At 38.7% G+C, this 14,088-nt stretch overlaps 1 long non-coding RNA gene across 1 annotated transcript in view; it reads right to left on the bottom strand.

Annotated features, from left to right (window-relative positions):
* Positions 1–3,532: 3,532 nt before the first annotated feature.
* LOC118206653 overlaps positions 3,533–14,088 on the bottom strand; it is a 51,060-nt gene continuing 40,504 nt past the window's right edge. The window contains exons 2-3 of the long non-coding RNA XR_004761220.1: positions 4,956–5,165; positions 3,533–3,704 (exon numbers count right to left, since the gene is read on the bottom strand). This is a non-coding gene — a long non-coding RNA (uncharacterized LOC118206653). The remainder of the gene's footprint in view (positions 3,705–4,955; positions 5,166–14,088) is intronic.

Below are 14,088 nucleotides of genomic sequence, written 5' to 3'. Positions count from 1 at the left end.
GAATGTGTGCTGATTGGCCAGTGCACACACTCCCTGAATCGGAACATGGAATTTGTGCTGATTGGCCAGTGCACACACTCCCTGAAACGGAACATGGAATGTGTGCCGATCGGCCAGTGCACACACCCTGAAACAGAACATGGAATGTGTGCTGATTGGCCAGTGGAAACACTGCCTGATGCGGAACATGGAATGTGTGCCGATTGGCCAATGCACACACTCCCTGAATCGAAACATGGAATGTGTTCCGATGCCCTGGGCACAGTCAGTTTCGTGTCTCGCCTTCTCCTAAGTACGCAGGTATTACCTGTTGCATTGCAACCTGTACCCAAGGCAAAATATCACCATTAAGATATTAAAATGGACCTGAACACGCCTATTTCATTTGCCCCGAATGCACCCAGCTTAGAGTCCTTTCTGCCGTGATAAGAAATCGGTTTTCAGTGTTCCAGTAACTGATTTGAATCATGCTTTCCTGGTGATCATCAAATTACAGGGTCCGCATACTTCTTAGTATGAGCTGTTTTAAACCCTGCTTCTTTACTGCCGTTACAAACGGGATCGTCTCCAGACAACACATTGATTCTACACTTTTCCATCTTCCATTCTTATGAAATGAGACTGAATGAAATTCAAACCGATGGGAAAAAGTCAATCATTTAAATTGACCCATCAACCTTAATTCTATTAACCTTAATACCACTCACAGTGCTATTTTAGTTGCTGGCCATAGACTTTGTCTCAAAATGTAGGCTGATAAGAATAGGAGATAAATATTGAAAACAAAATAATAATTTTTATCAATATATTGGAAGAATGTTTTAAAATCCAACTTTTGCCTGCTAATTAATATTAGATGTGTCCATACAATCAACTGCATGCAATTATTTTCACAGTGCAAAAGACAACATTTCTTTTTTGGAACTCTTACAAATTCCCAAAAGGGATATTATCTCCTAAAAAATCTTGCCTTCTTATGATCTTAAAAAGCACATTCCCTTTTTCTGAAATATGCAGCATTCCTTATCCACAGAGCCGATTAAAGGACATTCCTGTGTTGCAATTATTTTCTGATTTATGCATGAGAAACACAAAGATCTGCTTTCCCTCTGTGGAAATCCTCCCTTCCAGCAATGATAAGGATCACAGTTACAACAGCAAAACCAATAAGGTTACATACTACTAAAATGTGTGCGGCATTACTTTGTGGATCAAAATCTCCCACCTTTCCAAACTTGTTTCCAAAAAATTCTAAATGCTATTTGTCAATCAAAAGTTGTGAAATTGATTTATTAAGGTACAGAATATCACACCATGCTAAGGGATCTACACCAGCGGGAAAATTATTATTAAAGGTGTAATAGCTTGTCTGTCTTTAATACTCTGAGACTGTAAGCTGTTATCTAGCATCAGTTTAATATTAATCTTTCAGGCTTCACGATGTGAATGTCTTATATGTGTAGTGTGGCCACATGATTTACCTTAGCAACATTGACCATGAACTGTCTCACAGGACAATGGGGTCTGGATATTTAGAGAAAAAAAAGTGATTTGTAACATAGGACTGATTTTGGATTCCAATTCTGTTCACAGCCCAGGCTTTTAAATAGAATTTCGCAAGGATCTTCTGACCTGGCCGCAGAAGAATCTCACTAGACCTTAACATTATCCAGAGGACCCGCTGCGTGGGATTAGTCAGCATTCGCCATTCAACACGCCCGTCTGATATCATTTCCATATTAATATTGCAATGTTTTTGAAGCGAAAAGATCCAACCGCTCTTCCCTGCAGGAAGATTAAGCCATGTATGTCAATCAAAACACGCCGGCATTCTTGTAATGCTTTCTTGTGTTTATGTTGGTCCAGAACGATGGAAGATCCTTAGAGGAATGGTTCACAGCATAAACAGAGTATCTGGGACTTACTTCACTGTGTGTTTTGGATGAGGCTATCATAGCTATTGGAATGCTCTGCAATAACTGATGTTCAAGGCAGACTCTTGTTACTTACTATGACATAGTTCAAATAAATTTTAAACATACTAATAATGGATGCGTAATACTGTACACCGCAAAGGGAATAATAGACATAGTTACAGCGGTTTTAAAAAAATCACAACAATGAATCAGATTTGGAAAATATCTCGGTGTTGTGTCTCTTGAGTGAATTTGTACTCATAGCATTCAGTGAGTGTTGGGGGTTAATTTGGCCTTAATTTGAATCAAATTCTTAAATAATATATATAATCTGCCAGTAAATGTTTGTGGTTTATAGTACAATTTTATTTTTTATTAATTCAGTTTGAATTATGCTCAGATTGACCCCCAATGGTATGATAATGATAACCAAAACAAATAATCTGACAGTAAATTAGACGCATCATGGACTATTTTTGTTCAAGTTTTGGAAGGAATTATCCTGGCACCAGCTTGTAATAAGGAGTCACTGGGGAGTCAGTGTGTGACTTACAGCTCATGTAAAGTCAATGAATGTCTTATTCTAGCCGATAATATGGACAAAAGGATATAGGGTCACATAATCAAAAATAAATAATTCCTGTGACTGAAAGAAAAATGCAGATACTTACTGTCTGTGACAACTTATTAACTTTTGTTTTATTGGGAGATGTTGATAATGCAGACATGCTTTCTGACATTTCTGATTCAATCTGACCTACTGTATACCTATTTTATACAAAATTCAACCAGGCATATTTGCACCATTCTTCAAAAGTCACAACAAGCAGTAAAGCAGTCATGAGTTAAATTTCATGATATTGGATAGTAAAAAAAAAAAAAAAAAATTTTTTTTTTTTGAAAACACTGTATATCACCCAAAAATGCAGGAGGCAAACAGAAAAACGAAGCCCACATTTTTGTGGCAGTTGGCTGAAATGTACAGAGGCTCACCCTGTGCCCCAGAGAGGGCCTGTTTCCTGCTGCCAGGATGTTCAGCAGGGTTTCGGAGTGCAGCTCAATGAGGTCATCAGGTCTTGGCTGCTGTACAGCAACACCTGTTCACTTTCACACACACTCTGTAATCTCACTGCCGAAAGTACATCCGAAAGCCGTATGTCACACGACGATACCCTCCGAGCAGGACAACATAAAAAACGTGACTTTCAAAAGCTGTTGGATGACAATGTTAAAATTCGGTAAGAGGTCTCGAATGATGGAACATTTTGATTTAGACTTTGATATTCAGTAAATTTATGCCCCCCTGTTCCTGTCCTGGGATGTTGTATGACAGTAAACTAGATCAAACTTCACTGTCAACATTATTCATTCTTAAACAAACAAACACTTAATCTGGTTTTTATAAATGCGTCAATCTCTGGAAACAAACGAGGGAAAGACGCATGGAAGTATGACAGACTGACGTGTGCTGGGGTATCAGCCTTTGATGCCAAAAACAGGCTCCACCGCAGGACCCCCTCTTTTTGATTACCGTAGGAGGGGGGGGGGGGGGGGGCTCTCCGGATTCGGACCAGGGCCACAGGAAGGAGTGGGCACGGCCACGCGGGAGAAGGGTGGCAGTTGGCCGTCGATCGGCGCGGCAACTGGCCTTGGTCCATCCGCGCGGACGCTACAAAGGCCAGGCCGCTCAGCGTGGCAGCAGTTAGAGGTGAGTGCGTCAGAGGCAGAAGGGTGTGGACGCTCAGCTGGCACCGTCGACAGTCCCTGCTGGAGGTGCCTTTTCCCAGACTGCAACAGAAACAACAATTTAAAATCTCCACAGTTAGAGCTCCACTGTCCTATTCAGATGTTCCATTTTTAACAAGCCATTTCATCTGCTTAAAGTCTTGTGATGTAGAGCTTCTTTTTTTCAATTCATGTAAGACATTACTTGGCCTTCAGTTTCTTTTTTTGTTTGTGGGAGGATTAAAAGTATTTATTTCTTGTCAGTCGTATGATCACTTATGGTGAACTGAAATGGCACATGGAGCCATTTCCGATGGCTTATGACGGATATGAAATTAAATAAATTAGTGTGTGATAAATCATGTTTAACGAATTGGTCTTTCAAAGAGATTCTTAGCTGGTTTTCCCCTTTAATCCTCATATTACCAATTTGTAGTCATCACTGTTACAGGCATGTCTAACATGAATTATGTCCAACATTAGACAGATTGCTATGTGAGGAAATGCAGGAAGCAGGAAGCATCGTGTGTGTCTGAAAGAAGCAATGGCCTATATTTTTACTGAGCTTTTACAGGATTATGTGTAACCAGTTTGGTAATAGGTTTTTCATGAATATTTAGAAAATATTGAAGTCAGATATGTTCAGTATAACAAACACTATTTATGACTATATTTTGATCATATTTTGGAAGAACTAAATTTTAGAAGAGCTATTCATCAGATAGAAAATACCTGGACAAAACACGGACTGCCTCCGGTATTTTAACTCCCATATGTCAAAAACATTAAAATGTCGCGATGCTAAATACATTAGCTGTACTACCAAAGCAAATCGGTGTAGCAAATGGATATTCCATGAAATGAATCCATGACATCATATATTAAGTCTTCAAGGTCTCTTTGCCGCACTCCTACCTACAGTAAACGATTGAAGAAAAAAAACTTAAAGGGGTACAAAAAATATATTGGCAGAAAACGTATATGAAAAAATATGAAGATAAGGTGGCATTAACTCAGTATGAAAGTCCTGGTGATTGATGAAGCAAGGTGTGGGAGTTTTGAAGATTATCTTCAGCTATCCTGTATCAACTGACACCCAATAAGGAGCTGCAGCAGCACGAGAGCTTCACAGGGACTGTTATTATGACTTTGGAGTTGGGGAAAACGCTTTCATGGATAACCAGATAGAGCACAGCGAGCCTTCAGAGAGGCTGACCTGTAGGAGAATGTGAGAAAAGTAGGAGGGATCCACACCTGTCTCCCCCCCGAAAGCTGATAAGTCCGTGGTGAAGGAAGGAGTGTAGGGTACGTCACCCCAGCAGCGGGACTGCTGTGTAATGTCTTTCCCAATCTCGCGCTATGAGGCGGTTAGGTTCGAAATTCCTCACGTCCAGTGATGTCGCCGGGTGGAAGTACAGTCGTTCATCACCCGCGCATCAGTATCGCGCCTCCCCCGGGCTGCACCTCCTCCTGGCTGCACCTCCTCCGGATGTTTTCGGAGTTATGGCCGCCGTGGGCTCACATCTGTGGAGGAATTTTTCACGAAGCAAAGAGAAATATTTGAGTACATGGGAGGGAATGACCTCACTATTGTTTCATGACTGAGCTCTCACTCATAAACACCTCAAATAGGCTTTAGTACCATAGTATCATTAATGTACAAACATTACTGTAGCTGTAAGCAATATAGAGGAAATAAGATTTTCTATGTTAGTCATTTTCCTCACAATATTTTTAAAGTTTATTTTAAAAACATACAAACTGAGGCCAACCAAAGAGCACACTATGTACTGCGTACTCTCTATTTCTGAACAAACAGCTAAAATAACTATGAGACTATGTGTTTAGTTGACTTAGTTGATGCGCCAGTCTTAACGACTACTTGTATTTTTATTTATTTTTATTTTTCCATAGATTGCGTTGTTGCCGTTCTCGTTGTTAGTGTTAATCAGTTTAACCACCAGGGTCCAGGTTGAACTATGCGGTTGTTCCCTGTACTTGGACCGGTACTTCTCTCTAGGGGTTTCGTCATACTTGTTCCTGGTTATGGTTATACACTTTGTTGTACGTCGCTCTGGATAAGAGCGTCTGCCAAATGCCTGTAATGTAATATGTAATGTAATGTAATGTTCCATTTTCTGTGAATTTATAAGACACAATATGAATGTCAGGAAGATTCAGGATATGTGATTTTCTCCTCAAATTAGATTTTTTTGACTGGATTACTCTTGTCTGCTTTCTTCTTGCAGAAGCACATAATCACCTTTTTTCTGTTAGGAACACCTTGTACATCACTCATTATCTCATCATTTTCTAATTTACATTTTTTTTCATTTGTTTTTTTTTACGCCTTTATTTATTAAACCCAAAGGACACATCAAAATGATCAGCATGTCCTAAGTGCCCTTTAAAAAGTTGTAGAGCGGCAATAAATAGATCTCTCTGGAGACTTGTTGCTGATCAGTGCCTTCCAAGGAAAACAAATCCCATGACATCCTTCTGTATCTGCGCTGTTCATCAGTTCAGAATGAACAGACATTGAACAGACGATATAAACTGAGGCCTTCGTGCAGAGAGCTGCAGAGTGTATTCTGTTCATCCCCTTTTTCACCACTCTGTTCATCCCCCTTTTCACCGTTCTGTTCATCCCCCTTTACACTGCTCTGTTCGTCCCCTGTTCATTGCTAAATTAGATTAGATGTTTGAATATAAAAAAACTCTATGCACAGACTGTCTAGCACAATAACTTCAGAAGAGCACAATGCCAAAAAAAACGAAAATATCTTAGATACTGTACCCATTATAACTTCCATAATATTTTTGTTCACATTTATTTATTTATTTATTTATTTATTTATTTACAAGTTTTTTTTGACTGTACCCTCAAGACAATTTTGCGACAAGTTGTCTGCATAGTTCAGCATGACATACTCAGAGGCTAAATTAACTTGCCAAGCTAGTCTCAGGTTATTAGGAAAGTCATACTCATGTCCTGAATTACAGATGGCATCATCACTTGGAAGCTGATGTACATGCACCAATGCACATGTACACAAGCTGAGTGTTCACGGTGGGGTACAAATGCTTTTATGCCAGTACATACCTGTGTGCGAATTTTCCTATGGTTTGCAAGGGGTTACATTTCATAAATAAAGTCAATGAGAACTGTGACTGAAGAATACTAGCCAAAATGTGCTACAGTCTGTATCAGGTACAATCAGGAAGCTCAAACAATATTGTCTTTGCGGTATAGGGTTTCTCTTTAGTATTGTCCCCAATATCTCTGGGGTATATGTCTTTCAAGAACTTCTGTTCAGCATGTAGAGGTATAGAGTGTGTTGCATACAATTTTATTTTCTTCTGTGAATTCATCTGTTTTACAAAATAATAATTTGGCTCTCTGTCCTCCAGTCATTCAGCCCCACAGACTATTCCTACAGTATCTACCACAAGTTGAGGGAAGACTAAATGCAGAGAACCAAACCCGGAGCTGCGATGTGTTGAAACAGGGACAATCATGCAGAGACCCAGAGAGCAGAAGGTGGGGGAACGGGCTTTGTGTACTCGTTTCCAGAAAAAAAACCCACGCAAGGCTTTCTGGGTAATGTGCAAAGTAGCTGAAGCGCTCTTTGTAAACAAACCAAAGATTAAATTAATAATTAGTAATTCTGGATTTAACGAGATGGAAAATACCGGAAGAAAAGGTCATACAGACTACACAGGACGGTATTCCATATCGTAAACACTGAACGTCTGGAAAAGAGAGATGTAAAATAGCATTAAGCATTAGCTGAGCATGAACACAATCAATCTTAGAGAAACAGAGATGCTGGACCTATTTAATAAAGACTGCTAAATTATTTCAGTGCATGTCTGGTTTATGCTAGAGTAATATAAACCACCAATCGTCCTTTTTATCCCATGACAAAAATGTGATTTAACAGGTCCGTCACAGAAAATATTGCCTTTGATATTCATAATGCCTTACTGGATAAAAAGACTCAAGTGAGATTTATATGGCAATAAGTTAAATGCAGTAAGAACTGACCTGAGGCATTAACAGGAAGATATTGTGTTTCTGAATTCACAAAAGTCCCTAATTCATTCAAGCATTGCAGCTCTAAATCAGATTGAATCACATACCAATCACAGTTACTGTAAGGTCAGCTGAAGCAGTAGTAATCCACAGTAAACAAACAGTTATGTAGTTGACCTTCAGTGATGCAGTGTGTATCTCCAGTACAGCATGTATATTGTTTTTAATATTATCCGTTTCACCTCTCTATTTCTCAGTTCAGCCAAACTTGGGTTTCTGCTGTAAAAAAAAAATCACTTAGCCTGTATCTGAGTCAAATACAGTCTCTGAAAAAAAGCATTTTGTCTCCATAGGGGAACCATTTTTAGCTCTTTATGGAACCTTCTTGCTAGGTGCAAAAAAGTGCAAAAGCTCCCAAACTGTTTTTGCCCAAGAAAGAACTCTCACACTAGATTGAATTCCTCTGTGGAACCCTTTGTTATAAGAGAGTATATAGCGCAATGAAACACAAAGGATCTTTTTTGCCCTTTTCCAAAGATTTTGTCAAACAAAAGCGTACCATATTGAGGGAATTAAATGTTTTGAGGGTTTTTCTTTTCACCTTTGAGGTGCACTTTGGAAAATCTGAAAAATCGGTTTCCTTACTCAGCAGGCAATGTGAGTACAACAGCATTACATTTTCCCAACAGAGAAAAATGACATTTCTGGCTGAAGAAGATAAGTGGTTTCAGGCTGTATTCTTTAAATAAAACGGGCATGTCGTAGGAATAAAAATCATTTTCTGAAAAATCCCATCTTTCTCTAGCGGCAGATACCATATCTGTTGGTTTCTCTCTCCTATGTTTCCTTCAGTCCACTTCCTCCAGTTTGCTGGCCTCGTCTGATTGGCCGTTTCCGACTGCAGCTCCCTGCTCTTATCTGTTTCCCAGGGACACTCTATTTTAAAGTTGCATTTACATTGTAATCTGGGTCATAAAGTGCAGGGCCATGACCATGCGAACTTGTATAATAGCAATAAAGAAAATATTGATTTGAAATATTTGAGTTTCCTGACTGAAATGATAAATTATGGAAAGGGGTTATAAAGATGTATGTCCAGTCATACAGGTGGCAAGGTGACAATATTTCTGTGTCACTTGAAGCAGCTACATCATATTCATTCATCTGAATGGTAAGAACCACGTGTGGTTAGATATTCAGTTAAATTGAACTATACAGTCTGATTGATATATTGCACTAGTTGTGCCTTTCACATATTGTACTGACCTAGAATTTTTAAAGGAACCATATGGTGTTGTTAGAACAGTAACAGGGTGTAAACCATTAATTAACATTAACCATTCATTTACAGTCAAATGCCCCAAAACAAATGTTTTGAACACATAAATGAACACACCACAATAAATCCACAGACATGATTTGTCCAAATATTTGCAAGAATTTACAGCAGACTGCAAATAAGAAAATAGCAACAAGCACAGGCCACCATTTGCATGCTGCAAAGATTCGGATGATGCTACTATGGCTTATTTGGCAAGAAATTGACATTTCACAAAGCCTTCCTGTGCTGTTTAGCTTCATCTGTCTGGTGAATCTCTCTGCATTGGTGGTCAACTTACTGGCTGCTGTCCCTGATGGTGAACATCCCATTTAACTTCACAGCACTGCGGTGCCTGTCATACTTCAGCTTTTCAAAACAGGCATCTTTAAAGATGACTTTCCCATCTGTGGCGATATCTCACTTTTTTTTGGCATGCGGAAATGCGGCTTTAAGTGATTTTCTCATCGTTATCAGTCCGTATGATATAAAGTCAAGGAGAAGAAAACAGATAAATAAGACATTTCCCATCACAGAGCTGTGGACAAACTTCACACAAGGTCATTTGAACTGGTGACCTTTCAACTCTGGGAAACTTATAAACCTTAGATCCCAGAAACTGAGGCACGGCCATCTCTGACCCACAATATGAATCATTATGACCGGCCACAGCTGCTCTGTCTTAGCATCGCATTGTCATGTTCCTGTTAATACACAGGAACATATAACTGGGCCAAAATGTACTGCTCAATGTACAAAACAACCCTAAGTTGTTTTAAAATATATATATTTTAAACTAATTGTGTTGTCTTTGGCTTTGGAGAGTGAGTACACAAATCTAGGAAAGGTCATTTTCATACCTGATCAAATTAAAAAAAATTTAATGTATAACTGTCACTGCAATTACTGCGATGTCGTCTGTTAAAAGAAAATTCGAATTTTGTTAGTACTGCATGTCAGACCGAGGTGATGCTCTGTGGAGGGACGTTCGATAAACGCCTGGCATTTCCAACCAAACCTCTTCCTGGATTTGGTGTTTTTCCAAAGCCAGCAGTTGGTTCCCGTTGACCTTGTAGAAAGGGCCTGTTTGGTGAGCGGACGGTATCGTTGGACTGCACGTGCTCAGTGAAGGGAATCTGAGGTCCAGTTAATCAGTGAGCCGACCGCTTCCTGACATTTAGTACCCAGCCTGCTCGGCTGAACAAACTGTGTGCACACCTGGTGGGTATTAGAACCGAGACGCTAAGATCCAGGTGGTAAAACAAAACAGCAGAACAGAACAGAACTAAAGGTTCTAAGGCATATTAAACCAGGTGATTTACCTGTGAGTCAGTGAATTACGTCTTATTTTCCTTTGTATTGTACATCTGTATCCGGTGTTTTTAAACAAATCCAATCCAAATCCAAGTCCATGCTCTCACTGTGACCTTTTTCTCATTATGGGTTATTGATATTGCCAGCCATAATGCAATGAGCTGGAGAACGAGGCACTCACCATGTAAATCAGAGAAAAAGACTCTGACCACTGCAAAATTAAACCACAACCAAAAAATATTGCATGTGAATCAATCACAATATCTTTTTTTCTCACAAGAAAAAAAATAATACTTTGAACAAGTTGTTGTGAAGTCTGCTTTGTAAAAGTTTTTGCTTGTGTTATGACAGTGATATGGCCCTGCTGTACACTGCTGTCTTATGCCATGATTATTTTAATTCAAATAAATTGTAACCCTTCGATAATAATCAAATGCATAGAGGACCTTTGGAATGAATGATGTACACAATGCACTTTCTTTTTACATTAGTCACAATGGCGAGCGGAAAAAGGGCCATTTTTCCCCAAAAAATGTTGATTAATAAGAATGCTTCTGTCACAATATGTAAGGTATCATGACGTGTAGTGTGCATATATTTGAGAACCAGAATTCCTTTCCATAGTGATGTATGATTACCCTTGATGCCTACAGTACAATGAAAGTTGTGTCAAACTCAAGTGAAGTATGAATCCTGTCATACAATTATTCACCAACAGCTGCCAATAGTGCCACCATTTTAATGAATGTCAAGAAAATACATAAGTACATCATCTCATGTAGTGTTATGTTCAGGGATGCCTTGCCTCTGTGGGATGCTGTCTGGAAAAAGTTGCACACTCTGAAACTCAAACTTAAATTGTAAGAATATTTGAACATGTAGAAATAATTGAGCAGGGTTTCAAAGTGTGCAACTTTTAACAAATGGCGCCCCACATGCCTGAGTTATGTTATATGTATATATGTTATATGCACACAAAACAGGAAAAAAAATGTTTCAGTTATTTGATTATTTTCAGTCAAATAATTGCACCATTTCATTGAAAGACTTGCTATTTATCACATTTTTAATCATTTTTAAGTTACATAACTTTTACACAAACCACAGCTTAATATGCCGTTGTTATCGTACCTATCAACCTTCTCTTTATAATAAATCAGGTTTCAATAATGGCGGTCAAAAGTTTTTACATTCTGGAAGATGGCCAGGGTGTGAATTAAAGAGAAGGACAGAGAGAGGTCAATTCGGGGATAAAATGCGTTTCCTGAAAAGGTTTAATGATTGTTAGGGAACAGCAGCAGTAAAGAGTCAAACCTGACAGTTACTGCCAATGCGCAAATAAAGAGCCCATTTCCTTGGGCACATAAAAAATGCGCATCACTGACTGCGGTCTAATCGAAAACCGTCGCGATGAGGCTTCGTCTTGGTATTAATTGTAATAGAGTTTGGATCTCTTCCTATCTCAATAGATGAAATCTCCGTGTTCTGGACCAGAAATCGATTGCGTTGTACCCAGCTGTTTCCCGGAGATAAGGGGGAAATTGTACCATTCGTAAATTGACCAGAAGTAAGCACAGGTGGCTTTCAAAAGTACACCCCCTGCGTCATCGGAGTTGGGTGCAACTGTTATGTATATCCGAAAAAGCGCAGTTCATGCAGAACGGCACCTCTTCCAATTCAACGCACTGTTTTAGCAAATCCTGTACCGCAAGCGGCGTGTCCTGTTCAGTAAACACTGCCCTCCTTTGGTCATTGCAAGCGTCACGTGCCTACACATCGTATCAAAGCCCCATTCATTGGTTCAGAAATGGAATTAGCAAGCATGTGCTTTTGTACGAATATGTGTCTCGTGTCAGTGAGAAAACACCACCTCTCTCCTCGCAATATGTTTGAGATGGGCTTCCAAAACCTGGGCCCATATTGGTGACGCACCTCAGACAGGGACAGCACATCTGGTTCGCTGCGCATATTCTAACCATTAGAAGCGCACAGCCCAAAACTGATCCTAAAGAGCCTGGTCCTTCTTGATCCAGCACTTGAGATACATTATGAATACAGGCACTGGCTTAAAAGAACTCTTAATATTAATAATGCATATGCAACAAAATAACCATTGACTATAGATTAATCAGAGAAAACCATATCGCAAGTGTTAAGTTATGATTCGATACGGGCTGAGCTCTTTGATCTTCATCACTATTTTAGGCAATATCAGTTGTTGGACACAGTCAGCTGACTGCCCTGTAACATATTTTGTTATGAAAATGCAATTAAAATATTTTTGATATTTTGATATATATTTTTATTTCTGTAACCCTTGTAAACATATTTCTGTATCAATTCTGATACTAGCGTAACAATTACAATTACATCTCAAATATTTCCTTTTATGAACTATAATAAAGATATTGAGTCATCCTTATCACCAGTATTTTTATTTTTATTCTTGCAATATATATATTACACCACATGAGGGCAGTAGTATGTAACAATTGACTGTGCTCAAACGGATTTTCTCTTGTTCCATCCCATTGCTTCTTCATTAGAAACCAAATAATTAATTATGCATTTAATTTACAAATGAAAAGTATGATAATCAATTACAGAGCTACAGTATAATAATCATTTGCAGAGCTCTTCTTCTTATTCTTCTTCTTCTTCTTTCCCAGACTAAATAATTTTATAAAACAGCCAAAAATGCCTACAAAAAGTAAATGAAAAACACATCACTGCTCATATTGCTGGGCTTGCTAAGTAGTGCTACAGCAGTCTAATACTGTAGAACATACTGTAAGGACAAACATGGGACATAAGGGATTGGTCAGCAGGGGAAATGCCCACTTCCTGCCCGATTAGCACATACACGGAATGAGAAAGGGATGAAACATATGTTCCTTTGTCTGTTCCTCTCCAAAGGAGAGCTGCTCCTCTGCAGTTCTCTGGTGAAAGCCATTTACTGCAGTATGCCTGCAGCTCAGCTAGCCAATAACAATCGGGAAGTATTGAATTCGGTCGACATCACTCAGGCTGTGCGAGGAATTCATTCAGAAGATATCAAAGGCCGTGTAAAATTACAGTTGCAACGAAGCAAGCTTGTGAACAGCCTCTGCTAGATATTTTTTTTCAAAATAATATTTCTGTTTGAAAGAAAACATTTTAAGACATAAGTGCAAATAATCCAAGAAAACTTGATTCTGCGTCCCTTTTTCCACAAATGCCTGAAAGATTTCTTGGTTAACATCCATACTTATGCAGTAGGGATAAAGTTATTTGTTATTGTTCTGAGGCATGACTACTCTTTTAAAGCAAACATTAGCGGGCGCATGGATATTTAATGACATAATAACATTACACAAAAACATGCTTCAAACTATTTTGATCCGCAGTAAAACAATTTTAACTATGTCTCTAATAGCTGGTAATGTAAAGCTGAAAAGAAGCCAGCTTGTCTCTTGTTAAGCTCTCCTGGCCTCAGCTTAAAGAATATCTTAACATTGAGCAAGCTTATTAACAGAAGGCTGTTCTCTGGTTCGTTGACTGGAGGGCCATAAAACATTCTTATCGGAGATCAACCTTGACATATTCTTGGTTCCATGCCTAAAAAGCCATTTGGACCTGTATTAAAGCTTTTACCTCTTATAAGACATTGATTGTTGTTTTTTTTTGTTTGTTTTTTTTTTCATTACCAAGAAGACAAATAACAAATTAAAAATGCATTTTCTTTGCAGAATGGACAATGCAACAATATTCAATAACAAATATTCAGTTATAAATATTTG

The sequence above is a fragment of the Anguilla anguilla genome, chromosome 10 (assembly GCF_013347855.1).
Source record: "Anguilla anguilla isolate fAngAng1 chromosome 10, fAngAng1.pri, whole genome shotgun sequence".
In the NCBI taxonomy this organism is placed as follows: domain Eukaryota; kingdom Metazoa; phylum Chordata; class Actinopteri; order Anguilliformes; family Anguillidae; genus Anguilla; species Anguilla anguilla.
This window is presented reverse-complemented; position numbering and strand designations above follow the sequence as displayed.